Genomic DNA, 8,876 nt, shown 5'->3' with positions numbered 1-8,876 from the left:
AAGAAAATCTTACGGAAATGACAAATAAAAAGTAATGCGGTTCACTACTCGATAGTGTTGCTTCCACTTCCTCGCTTGAGAAAATTTATGCTTGACAAAAAGAAACATGCAGTTTGATTGCCTGTCCGATGTAGTGCGGTTTTCAGTCTTAAGCAGTGCGTTCTTTTGCCTGATGCCGATAGTGTTGCTTCCACTTCCTCGCTTGAGAAAATTTATGTCTGACAAAAGAAATTATGCAGCTCGCTTGCCCGTCCGATGCAGTGCGGTTTTCATTCTGAAGCAGTGCGGTCGGCCGTATGATGTTGTTCACCCCGTAAGTGCAAAAAAATTGTTAAGAAAGCGAAAAAAAGTAATGCGGTTCACTTCTTGATAGTGTTGTGGTTCATTTACACCCGATGTGAAGTGCACTCTACTTTCTCGTCCTTGAAAAAAAATTACGTTTGAATAAAAGAACCCATACAGTTCTCTTACCCGTCCAATGCAGTGCGGTTTTTCATCCGATGCAGTGCGGTTTTCAGTCCGTTGAAGTACCCACATCGATTTGGGTGTCGCGAAAAACATAGTGTCCGCATTTCGGTAAATTTAAAACTGCTCTTAAACCGTAAGGAATTAGAGAGAGTGTTCTATATGAAAAAGTTGTGTCTCGTCGATATCTTTCCAATGGCATATCATTTGAATCATTTTGATGACCGGTTTGTAAAAATTTCGTGAAAAACGGCCGCTGCCATTTGTCGTCTGCCACACAATTTTCCAAATTAACTTAAAACTTTAAGGAATCTCAAAACCATTTCTACATGTGAAAGTTGCGCCTTGTCCATAGCTTTCCAACGACATATTACACGCCTCGTTTCGACAAACGGTTGAAAAACTAGAGCGAAAACAGTACCGAAAATTTGAATTTTTTTGAAAAACAGAATTCCGTGATTTAGTAAATTTGAAACTGCTCTTAAACCGTAACGAATTAGAGAAAGAAATACATATGAAAAAGATGCGCCTCGATGATATCTATCCAACGGTGTATCATTTTCTTCATTTCGACAAGCGGTTTAGAAAAAAATACGAAAAAATGCTCGCTGCCACTCGTTGTGGGCCGCACCATTTTCAAAACTGCTCTTAAACCGTGAGGAATCTCGAAAAGTGTTCAACATGGTGAAGTTGCGTCTAATCCATAGCTTTTCAACGATATATTACACGCCTCGTTCTGACAAACGGTTAAAAAACTAGAACAAAAACAGTACCAGAAAAAACACTGCGTGCAGTTTTTTGCCACGTGAAGTTCACTCACCTCAGTACTGCAGCACACTTGGTTTAAACAATGATGTGCACTTGCATTGAGCGTGCAGTGCGGAAGTGTTATCAGAATAGTTATTCTGATAATATTATCAGAATATACCGGCTGTATATATATATATATATATATATATATATATATATATATATATATATATATATATATATATATATATATATATGGTCGCGCTATTCGTCATCCTGGGTGAGGAATAGTTATTCTTCACCCCCCCCCCCTCTATTTTACCATCAATGCACCATAATTTTACGTTCCGTAAGTTTTGTCTTATTTCCGACGCAAAAAAGGAGCGGCAGTGTCGTTTGCAGCCTCTGGTAAAACTCGTTCGCACAAAGGAGAGAGGCCTAAAATAGGAGACGCTGAGAGAGGAACAGATACATCCTCATCGCAGCAAGACCACACGATGGCTCACCCTCGTCAGCGACAGCTCCCCTCTCCCTGTAATCCTTAGCCCCCTTCCATCTGGGTGCGCCGTCCCCTTCCAGGCACAGCCGCCAGCGACCTTTCCTTCACCATCACCGTCTCTCCACCTTGAGCTCCGACCTACCCACGATGTCAAGCAGGTCCAGATCCGCCACGGCTCCCGCAGCCACGCGCCGGCAGACCAATCAGGTGCACGGCGTGGTCTCTTCCCCCTCTTCACCTCTGTTTGTTCGGTTTGATTGATGTTGTTCGTTCTCTTTTATTCGATTTGGCAGGCGCGCAGGTGCACGACGTGTGGTTATACTCTTCCACTCTCGTGGCCACCATTCTGCTTCCTCCCCTCCCCTGGTTCAGCAGCAGCAGTAGGTAGCACCTCATCCCCATCTCACTTCTTCTAATCTATAGACCGTGTGTTGTTCTTGTTCACTGTCTTGTTTCTCATAAATGCATTTTTTTCTCAGAAACTTTACACTGTCTTATTCTTGTACTGATTCATTTAGGAGGGAGTAATTTTGCCCTAGCGTTTACACTCATTGGATTTGAGTATAGTATATAGATTGTTTCTCACTCAAATAGAGCCGTGTGGAGATAAACAATGATCTAAAACGTGTATGTGTATCCTTCCTGTCTAGCAGTGACACGCGATTTGGAGGGAATAAGCTGAGCAATTGCAGTCGTCCTCCTCGCCTAGGAGGAGGAGGAGCTCCATCACATTAGCAGCAGCTCAGGTCCATCCTCTCCCTATCTGCTCATCTTGTGCTGTCATACAAATTCAGAAATTAATACTAGCTTGTAGCAGTAGGCCTCAAAGTGCAGCAGCTCATGTTTTTTGCTGAATTTTTTGTCAAGTGTGCCATATGTGAAATTAGTAGAGAGCATCAGCAGTTTTAGATTCAACAGAGAGCATGTTTCAGTTTCAGATTCAGTCATAGTCATATGTACAGACATTCCAATTCAGTCTAGTTAATTAGTACATACCTACTGTTTGAGCATGTTTCAGATTCAGTCATAGTCATATGTACAGACATTCCAGTTCAGTCTAGTTGATTACTAGTACGTACCTACTGTTTGCCTTTTATTCCTTCACCAGATACTATATTGATTCTCTAGGATTTTTTAACAGAATTGTGTTGTGATCTAGAGGGGATTATAAATACCAACAGTGGCAACACTACTGTGTACTACTATATCTGCACATTTTTTATATTATAGAATTAAGCCATGCACTCCCCAAAATTATAGACTGAATTGGAACATACCAACACTGGATATTGTAGAATTAAGCCATGCATTCAATTTCCATTTGTATTTTCCATATGAATTGCAGAAACTATTTTGGCATTTTCAAACAGTAATCTTCCATATGTATTATAGAACAGATCACTGAATCTATCTGCATGTTTAACAATTTCTGTATACTTTACTTTGCTTCCATGGTTTTTAGGCTTCTGAATTCCAGTTTTCAATTAGGCAGGACATGAAGCCGTGGCTCTTCAAGGTCATCCCTGGCCCCACCGACAAACCCAGGATCGCCGTGGACTACAAGGTGTACCCATGCAATGCTTGTTTCCTTGAATCAGAAGCTCGATGCAAGCAAACTGCAGTGTTTAACTGAATGTGTTTTGATACCATTCTCTGTTTTAGCTAGGGAGAACAGACTAGTGTTTTTTGTGCACGCTATTCCTTCGAAACTTGTATGTCTGTGATCAAATAACTTTTATGACACGTGAAGTATAACAGTCTGTTCTGTCTCATTTGATCAATTAATCTAAACACTGATGGTCGGTTGTATTTCAAGTGCACACGATTGTTGGGTTTGGGACACCATTTTATGGGTGAACGCCCCCCCCCCCAAATCGTCCACATCGATAGGTCACATGGAACCTCGGTTATGCATTGTGAGAACAACCCATACACGTGCCTCCTACTCATTGCTTTAGCATTATATCCGATGTTGAGGTGAAAGAGGAAGAGAGCGATCGACCCATAGTGCACACAAACACTCCTATGACAATGTCAGAACCTTTCATTCGCGACGAGGGGGGTCCTCCTTTTTGTGCATGCAAACCCTTTCTCCACCGTACACCACTTGTCAAAGTATCACCGCAACGATACATCCTGCATTTTTACTACGAGGGGGCTTAATTCCCGACGAGGGACACGATTGTAGGATTTCTACTACTCACAAATAGGGCAAACGCAGCGGCTGCATCCTGTATTTTAGTACTACATACAGTCCAGCTCTACCGAGCGATATGCATTAAAATAACTTCCTATACATATAGCAATGTGCCGAGACTTACAAAGCTCATTCTGTCTAGAAAGAAGCTGGCTCATTGTTCTTCGCTGTAGGTTCTCAATTCGATTCGGAATAAGCCATGCTGAAACTGCCGTCCAGACTTATGGAGGTACGTGGTGTTTTTATTTTCTAAAAGAGTTCAAATTGTATTTTTCTTTTGATAATGTATAATTCACCTTAACCAGTACTGAAATTTCCATTATCCGAAAGGCGCCACGTGACGACCACGACAACACCAGTAATATTCGAGAAGAGTTTGCGATGCACAAAAGTAGAGTTCATCCCAATCAATACTAGATCCACAAGGTGTGCACGTGTTCTCTCTACATTGTCGTCATGGTACTAATTAGCGCATGAATCAAATACAATTCTAAATCAAATATAATCGACAACAAGCCGGAAAAGCTGCAGCCGATGCGGGGAAATGCTGCGACGATGGCGTGACGATTGTCATGATGTGTTGCGAGGCATGCATTCATTGGTGCGTCGGTGGCATCCATGGCAGTGCAATATCAAGGCAAATTTGACGCCTACTAAGGGCATCTCCAATGTTGACCCTCAAATTTTCTCCGACATCTTTCCACGGACAGGGAGACCAGTCCGCGGACACTGATGTCAAAGGCCGCCATAGAGAGATGATTGTTGATATGCGAGAGAGCGGTATAGTATCACCACATCATTTTGATTACACAGGAACCTCTGTTTTACATTGACAGAACCATGCATACCAGCACGAGGGAACCCTCATTTGTGTACGAGAACCTTTCAATACAATGGACATTTCACCCACCAACACCCTTATACAATGGGCAAGGTTTCCGGACGACGATGTTGTGTTGTAATGACATGACAGCTTCTAATTGCCTTCGCAACCATGTATACCAGCATGAGGGAACCTCCATTTTACATTGACAGAATCATGCATACCCACATGAATGAACCCTCATTTGTGTGTACAAGAACCTTTCTATAGAATGGGCAGCGCTTCTAATTGCCTGGCCTTTTCCACTCGCACTCTAACTTTTTTATGTTGCATGTACATTGGTCTAGATGATTAAGGACGAGAGAGAGAGGAGGGAGGGGGGAGGGAGGGAGTGGTATAGTATCACCGCATTGTTTACAGTGCACAGGAACCTCCATCTTACATTGATAGAATCATTCACACCCACACGAGGGAACCCTATTTTGGTTGAACAAGAACCTTTCACGTTGGACCCACCTACACCTTTCTACACCGTGTAAGGTCTAGATGATCAACCTACTGCATGTGATCGAGAACCTTTCTATATGTTGGATGTTGCACCCACCGACACCCTTCTACAATGGGCAAGGTTTCCGGATGGCGATGTTGTGTTATAGTGACATGACAGCTTCTAATTGCCTTCGCAACCATGTGTATCCGCATGAGGGAACCTCCGTTTTACATTGACAGAATCATGCATACCCACATGAGTGAACCCTCCTTTGTGTATAAGAGAACCTTTCTATAGAATGGGCAAGGCATCTAATTGACTGGCCTTTTCCACTCGCACTCTAACTCTTTTATGTTGTGTGTGCATTGGTCTAGATGATTAAGGATGAGAGAGAGAGAGGGAGATAGAGAGAGAGGATGATTAGTGAGTGGGAGTGGTATAGTATCACCGCATCGTTTAGATTACACATGAACCTCCATCTTACATTGACAGAACCATGCACACATGCACGAGGAACCCTATTTTGGTTGAACGAGAACCTTTCTATACAGTAGATGTCGGTGTCAAAACCGGCGGATCTCGGGTAGGGGGTCCTGAACTGTGCGTCTAGGCCGGATGGTAATAGGAGGCAAGGAACGCGATGTTTTACCCAGGTTCGGGCCCTCTTGATGGAGGTAAAACCCTACGTCCTGCTTGATTAATATTGATGATATGGGTAGTACAAGAGTAGATCTACCACGAGATCAAGGAGGCTAAACCCTAGAAGCTAGCCTATGGTATGATTGTTGTATGATGAAGTTGTCCTACGGACTAAAACCCTCCGGTTTATATAGACACTGGAGAGGGTTAGGGTTACACAAAGTCGGTTACAATGGTAGGAGATCTTGACTATCCGCATCGCCAAGCTTGCCTTCCACGCCAAGGAAAGTCCCATCCGGACACGGTCGAAGTCTTCAATCTTGTATCTTCATAGTCCTGGAGTCCGGCTGAAGGTATAGTCCGGCTACCCGGACACCCCCTAATCCAGGACTCCCTCAGTAGCCCCCGAACCAGGCTTCAATGACGATGAGTCCGGCGCGCAGATTGTCTTCGGCATTGCAAGGCGGGTTCTTCTCCAAATTCCGTGTACCTGTTGAATAATGTCCGATTTTCGTAATGTAGCGCACCTTGGCTTCCACGCCCAATAATGGCCGTCTTCCACATGTCAAATGAATGCGAAAAGTCGGGGTGTTTTTACATTCACACCCCTAGCCGCATAAACGAGCCGCCTATTTAATGGGATGGGGATTCAGATCCAAACCACACCTTCTCCTCCCCGCGAATAATCATCAGAGCGCCTCCAGCAAAGGTCCATTCCAACATGGCTAGCCGTCACAGCTCCTCCTCTCGCCCTTCCAGTCCTAAACCTGGAGACTGGGAGAGGTGCTCCATCCCGCACAGCGAGCTAGTGTCGCTTCAGGCCAAGGGATTTCTCCCTCAGGCCTAAATGGTCCCGATCCGAGCCGGACTCGCCACCTATAATGGTGGAGAGCAAGCGGAGAGCACCCCCAATCCCTCCAAAGGAGAGCGGGTGTGCCTCGTCCCTTATCTAATAAGAGGACTTGGATTTCCAATTCATCCATTTCTCCGTGGTCTTCTGGAGTTCTACGGCCTCCAGCTGCACAATCTCACGCCCGCCTCTATATTGCATATCGCGGGTTTCGTCGCCCTTTGTGAGCTATTCTTGGGTGTTGAGGCTCATTTCCCACTGTGGAAGAGGTTATTCTGCTTGGTGCCCCACTTTAAGGAGGGGTCAATGTATCAAGTGGGCGGAGCCGAAGTGTGGCGCATCGCCGGGACCGGATATCTATCCGAAACCCCAAAGAAGGCGTCCGAAGACTGGCCTTCGGAATGGTTTTATATAGAGGACGTCCCGCTGCCGGATCCTGTTCAGATCGGCCTCCCTGAGTTCGACAGTGCTCCCTTAAAGAAGCGCCTGAGCTGGCGTCCACGGAGCCCTCAGAGGGAAAATGACAGGGACATCATTTACCTGATGGGCCGAATAAGATTGTTAGCCCATTCCGGACTGACCATGATCGGGGTTATGGCCGAATGCATTATGCGGGGGGTGCAGCCACTTCAGTATAGAAGCCACCCCCTGTGGGACTTCAACAGGGAGGACGACACCACCCGCTACGGCCGTAAGGGGCCGGATTCGGCTGCCGCTCTACTAAAGATCTTGTCCACTTTGTATAAGGGAGAAGAGGAGGAATTTCTCCGTGTCAACCCACAGGGCGGATTCTCTATGCATAATCCACCAAGCTGGGTAAGCGGCCGCATTTACTTGCCCATCCGTTTTGTATCCCCATTGTTAAATATTTAGTCTAACGACTTCAACGCAGGAACTATGCTGGGCTGTTAAGGAAATAAACAGCCCTCCTCCACAACCCGAGGACCCAGGAAGGTCCCTCGACCCAGCCTCTCAAGAGGATCCGGACATATCTGTGGAGCTGATTGATGGAGTGTTCCATCAATTGAGCAAGGACAACGCCTTGGTGGCCATTACGGCTGATTACCCAGGGCTAATCCCGGCCTCCCAGGTAACTGAGATCGAAGTCCCAGTACCCCGAATAGGTGTCCGCCCTCTCGTGTTTGCAGTTTTCTGATTACAACCGAGCTTTGCAGGGGAGGTTTTTGAGACGGGAGGCCGAACCAGCGGCGGCAAGCCAACGAGGGGCCACAGGGCCCTGTGGGCAGAAAAGAGGTGCAGTCCGGACCGAGGCGTCAGCGCAAAGGTATGGCGCGCCCCCTTATCCCAGGTGTTACACCTGCGAGGCATATTAACACTCGTGCTCTCTTCAGGACAAAGAGACCTCGCCGGACTATACCCGGAGAGGCTGCCAACCGCGCCTCCACCAGCCAGGCTCCAAAGCCTGGTCCGAAGGCGGAGGCGAACACCAGGCGCGCACTGGACGCTCCTCCGATGGAGGATGTGGACAGGTTGTCTACCACCAACTCTGAGGTGGAGAGTGCCATGAACCACAGGCGTCGCCGGACAATTCTTCGTGACGCTTGTTTCTCCCAAGAGGCATTAGATGCTTTTAATTCGGGAGATGCGTACCTCCGTGCCACTCAAAATGGTCTAGCCAGAGCCACGGAGCAATATGTAAAAGACATACGGGTAAGAAAATTTTAGTAATTATATATATACCAGTAGCCCCCGAGACTTGAAACAGTTAGAGTAACTGATTTAAGGATCATTTGTTATGCAGGTTCTTACAGAGAAGAATACCGTACTGTCCCAGGAGCTGGAAGAGTGCAAAGCCCAACTGGAGGCCGCACTAGCCGCGGCAGGGGAGCCCAAAGAGACCCCCTCTGGTAAGATACACTTCGAAAGATTAGTATCTTGCGAAGTGCGGCGTGGGTGTAAATCTGACAAATCATATTGCAGATGGCGCCGGACTGGATCCGGAGAGGCAACAACTCTTACGCCGGCTAAAGGCCGGTGAGAGTATGCTGACAAGGGTGAGGCGGGAGAAGAATGATCTTCAGGACGCCAACACCAAGCTGGACGTTGAACTTAAAGATGTTCGTGGCCAGCTGTCGGACTCCACTAAGGAGAATCAGCGGCTTCAACGCGGCATATTTAGTAAGTGCTTAAGCGAATCTTTGA

General features: G+C 46.3%; 1 long non-coding RNA gene across 2 annotated transcripts; it reads left to right on the top strand.

Moving 5' to 3' along the window:
- Positions 1-1,649: 1,649 nt before the first annotated feature.
- Positions 1,650-3,495, top strand: LOC125512763 (uncharacterized). 2 transcript variants are annotated; one of them, XR_007285533.2, is made up of 4 exons: positions 1,650-1,921; positions 2,008-2,098; positions 2,368-2,460; positions 3,203-3,495. It is a non-coding gene; the product is annotated as an uncharacterized LOC125512763 (long non-coding RNA). The 2 variants fall into 2 exon arrangements; XR_007285532.2 differs by having other exon boundaries at positions 1,652-1,921; positions 3,207-3,495.
- Positions 3,496-8,876: the final 5,381 nt, after the last annotated feature.

The sequence above is a fragment of the Triticum urartu genome, chromosome 6A (genome assembly GCF_056163025.1).
Source record: "Triticum urartu cultivar PI428250 chromosome 6A, HENAU_Tu73, whole genome shotgun sequence".
Lineage (NCBI taxonomy): Eukaryota > Viridiplantae > Streptophyta > Magnoliopsida > Poales > Poaceae > Triticum > Triticum urartu.
Note: the sequence above shows the minus strand (reverse complement) of the source record. Positions and strands in the feature narration are given on the sequence as shown.